At 30.3% G+C, this 4,993-nt stretch overlaps 2 non-coding genes across 2 annotated transcripts; both read right to left on the reverse strand.

The window, feature by feature from the left end:
• Positions 1-945: 945 nt before the first annotated feature.
• Positions 946-1,100, reverse strand: LOC123304003. Its single transcript, XR_006536064.1, has one exon. It is a non-coding gene; the product is annotated as a 5.8S ribosomal RNA (ribosomal RNA).
• A 953-nt stretch (positions 1,101-2,053) lies between these two features.
• LOC123304005 lies at positions 2,054-4,209 on the reverse strand. Its single transcript, XR_006536066.1, has one exon. It is a non-coding gene; the product is annotated as a small subunit ribosomal RNA (ribosomal RNA).
• Positions 4,210-4,993: the final 784 nt, after the last annotated feature.

Below are 4,993 nucleotides of genomic sequence, written 5' to 3' on the forward strand. Positions count from 1 at the left end.
GCTGCACTCTCAAGCAACCCGACTCTAAGGAAAGATTCACCTATCATCAATAATAATCACTACGGGCCTGGCACCCTCTATGGGTATATGGCCCCATTCAAGATGGACTTGGATGTATTATATAACAATAGGTTTATATTGAATCTTCCTAAACACTACATTCCCCAAGTGTCTGTTTATCAGCCACGGGGTTCAGTGCTGGGCTTATCCCTGTTCGCTCGCCGCTACTAAGGGAATCCTAGTTAGTTTCTTTTCCTCCGCTTAATAATATGCTTAAATTCAGCGGGTAATCTCACCTACTCTGAGGTCGTAAAAGTTTTTAGAAGTATTAAAACAAAAATTTTTTTTATATATTATGTTTTTGTTATATTTTATAAGTAAACAATTTTCTTAATTATTCATACTCAAATTTTTTTAATATTATTATATAATATTATTTTTATATTTATCTAAAGAGAAGAAAATAAAAAATAAATAATTATATATATTAATTTTTTTCGAGTATATTGAAAATTTTATTACAAATAAAATATTCCATAACAAAATATTAATATATAATATTTTTGTTTATTCTTCTTTATTTAATATTTTAAAAATATATTATTAATATCATTTATTATTAATATTATTATTAACATAAAGTTTTATAATATTATATATAAATGATAAAAAATAATATTGATATATTAATTTAAAAATGTCGACAAATAATAAAAAATATATAAATTTTAAATGCTATTAAAAACATTTTATATTTATTTTTTTCTTATATTTGGCGTAAAACATTCATATATAAATAATTTTACATTTCTTTTATAAAAATTTTATTTATCAATTTAATTAAATATGAAAAAATAAATTTTCTTTTTTAATTATTGATAAATTTCTTTTTCATAAAAAAAATTTTATGTAAAATAATCTTTTATTATATTAATATAATGTATACGACCCTCAGCCAGATGTGGTCCGGGAACAGTATCCAAGGACCGCAATGTGCGTTCGAAATGTCAATGTTCATGTGTCCTGCAGTTCACAAGTTGACGCGCAATTAGCTGCGTTCTTCATCGACCCACGAGCCAAGTGATCCACCGTCCAGGGTAATCTTTTTAAATTTTAAATGTAAGTATTATTATTAATAATAATCTTTATTTTTAATATAAAAAATAAAATTATTAATTTATATATCTTTATAAATTCTTTTAAAATAAAAAAATTTTTCTAGAATATAAATTATATATTTTATTTTAAATATATATATATATAAATTAAAGATATTATGGTATTAATAAATATATACATAACATTTTTGATATTTTTGTTAGTGCTAGCTAGATATAATAATTAATATTTGGTATATTTTATAGAAATGTATTTATTTTTTTTTTATAAATTATTTTCTACATAAAAATATATATAATATTAATATGGTACAAAACAAATGGGTTTGTTTTTTAACATAATAACTTTTAATAAAAAAAAAGAAATATCAAGACAAAACATAAAGAAATTTAAATTTGAAATAAATTTTATTCTTTAAAAAAATTTTATCTTGTGTTTTCTTTATTTTTATTATATAACATAGAAAAATAAAAATATAGATTATATCAATTATAATCTTATTTTATTTTTCTTAATAGAGATTATATACATATAAACAAATAATTTCAATATATTCTATTTTTAATTTCACTTTTTTATAAGAGAAATTATTTATAGATTTTATTAATAATTATTGTTTAATAATAATAATAATATTGAATATAAAAATATTTTATATGTAACAAATATATTATTAATATTTATATAATATTCTCTATATTATATGTATAGATATATTATGTGTATAAAAAAAGTTTGGCGTATTACTTTAATATGATATCATAACCAAAATAAATCTCTTTTAACACATAATTACTATTATATATTTTGAGAAAATTACATATTAATATGTTATTTTGTTAAAAAAAATATTTCTTATCAATAATATTTTTATTTTTTGGAATATTTAAAAACAATACAAAAAATATAAATAAATATATTTTATATATATCGTTAATGATCCTTCCGCAGGTTCACCTACGGAAACCTTGTTACGACTTTTACTTCCTCTAAATGATCAAGTTTGGTCATCTTCCCAGCAACATCGGCAATATCAGAAATATTGCCGCGTACCAGTCCGAAGACCTCACTAAATCATTCAATCGGTAGTAGCGACGGGCGGTGTGTACAAAGGGCAGGGACGTAATCAACGCGAGCTTATGACTCGCGCTTACTGGGAATTCCTCGTTCATGGGGAACAATTGCAAGCCCCAATCCCTAGCACGAAGGAGGTTCAGCGGGTTACCCGGACCTTTCGGCCTGGGAGGACACGCTGATTCCTTCAGTGTAGCGCGCGTGCGGCCCAGAACATCTAAGGGCATCACAGACCTGTTATTGCTCAATCTCGTGCGGCTAGAATGCCGCCTGTCCCTCTAAGAAGAATTATTTGTACGCCGGCAGTAAAAACCACATCAAAAAACTGCGTACCCATACACCATAACATATGCAACATAAAGCACAATATATACAAAATATAATCTTGATCGTTAAATCTCAAAAATACATGCATATATAAATACAATACATAACACACATGAAAATGAATGAAATGGGAAACAAACAGCCGATGGGCCTTGAGATGCCGGTAAAGTACGTCTATTTAGCAGGCTAGAGTCTCGTTCGTTATCGGAATTAACCAGACAAATCGCTCCACCAACTAAGAACGGCCATGCACCACCACCCACCGAATCAAGAAAGAGCTCTCAATCTGTCAATCCTTCCGGTGTCCGGGCCTGGTGAGGTTTCCCGTGTTGAGTCAAATTAAGCCGCAGGCTCCACTCCTGGTGGTGCCCTTCCGTCAATTCCTTTAAGTTTCAGCTTTGCAACCATACTTCCCCCGGAACCCAAAAGCTTTGGTTTCCCGGAAGCTGCCCGCCGAGTCATCGGAGGAACTTCGGCGGATCGCTAGCTGGCATCGTTTATGGTTAGAACTAGGGCGGTATCTGATCGCCTTCGAACCTCTAACTTTCGTTCTTGATCAATCAAAACATTTTTGGCAAATGCTTTCGCTTCTGTCCGTCTTGCGACGATCCAAGAATTTCACCTCTAACGTCGCAATACGAATGCCCCCATCTGTCCGTATTAATCATTACCTCGGAGTTCCGAAAACCAACAAAATAGAACCGAGGTCCTATTCCATTATTCCATGCACACAATATTCAGGCAAAATTTGAGCCTGCCTTAAGCACTCTAATTTGTTCAAAGTAAACGTACCGGCCCACCTCGACACTCAATTAAGAGCACCGCGACGGGATTGCAATTGGGGGCTGCCACCGCTCTTAACGGTTAAACACTTACGACAAATTACATAATAAAAATATATATAATGCATTAAATAAATAATAACACTAAAATATACTTTATACATAATCTGTACCACCCACCGGTAGGACGTCCCACATAACATGCTAGTTAAACAATGCGAGCATTGAACCAACAGTGTAGGACACAGATTCGACTACGAGCTTTTTAACCGCAACAACTTTAATATACGCTATTGGAGCTGGAATTACCGCGGCTGCTGGCACCAGACTTGCCCTCCAATGGATCCTCGTTAAAGGATTTAAAGTGTACTCATTCCGATTACGGGGCCTCGGATGAGTCCCGTATCGTTATTTTTCGTCACTACCTCCCCGTGCCGGGAGTGGGTAATTTGCGCGCCTGCTGCCTTCCTTGGATGTGGTAGCCGTTTCTCAGGCTCCCTCTCCGGAATCGAACCCTGATTCCCCGTTACCCGTTACAACCATGGTAGGCGCAGAACCTACCATCGACAGTTGATAAGGCAGACATTTGAAAGATGCGTCGCCGGTACGAGACCGTGCGATCAGCTTAAAGTTATTCAGAGTCACCAAATTAAACGATGCAAATTAAAATTTACACCGATTGGTTTTGATCTAATAAAAGCATTCCTTCCATCTCTGGTCGGAACTCTGTTTGCATGTATTAGCTCTAGAATTACCACAGTTATCCAAGTAAATGTGGGTACGATCTAAGGAACCATAACTGATATAATGAGCCTTTCGCGGTTTCACCTTAATTTGGCTTGTACTGAGACATGCATGGCTTAATCTTTGAGACAAGCATATGACTACTGGCAGGATCAACCAGGGAACTATTTGTATTTATAATATTAAATATATAATAATATACATGATATTTTTGTTTTCTTATTATAAGAAAAAAAATTTTCATACAATAATTATTAATATATAATAATATTATTACAATTTCATTTTAAATATCAGATGGTCTCACCCATTACTGATATAAATTTTTTTTTTTTTATATCTCTATTGTTTTAAAATTAATAGAAAAAACATATGATTAAAGACATTACACCCGGTGCTTCAAACTCAAAATATGATAATGTTTAAAATGGCTTTAAACATCATAAACTTTACAGAATAATCAAAATTTAAAGAAAAAAATTTTAAAAAAAAAATTTTTTTCAGCTAAAAATTTTTATTTTGGGACCAAAAAAATTTTTTTTTTTGCTTTTATCATATTTTATTAAATGAAATTTATGCATTATAATAAATTATTCAATAAACATTAATAATTATAATAAATTATTAAAAAATTTTTGGAATTAATGCAAATTTTTAGAAAAAAATGTATATTTTTTTTTTATATACAAATCGTACATGTTATATTGCGACAGGGTACCGGTATAATACATGTGATACATATGTAGATTTTCGAAAAAATTTTTATCCTTTTAAATGGTCCTAAATACTATATAAAGGTAAAATATATAGAATTTTTCGGGATTCATTAAAAAATTTTAGGGAAAAAATTTCATTTTATTTTATATACAAATCGTACATGTTATATTGCGACAGGGTACCGGTATAATACATGTGATACATATGTAGATTTTCGAAAAAATTTTATC

The sequence above is a fragment of the Chrysoperla carnea genome (assembly GCF_905475395.1).
Source record: "Chrysoperla carnea chromosome X unlocalized genomic scaffold, inChrCarn1.1 SUPER_X_unloc_176, whole genome shotgun sequence".
In the NCBI taxonomy this organism is placed as follows: domain Eukaryota; kingdom Metazoa; phylum Arthropoda; class Insecta; order Neuroptera; family Chrysopidae; genus Chrysoperla; species Chrysoperla carnea.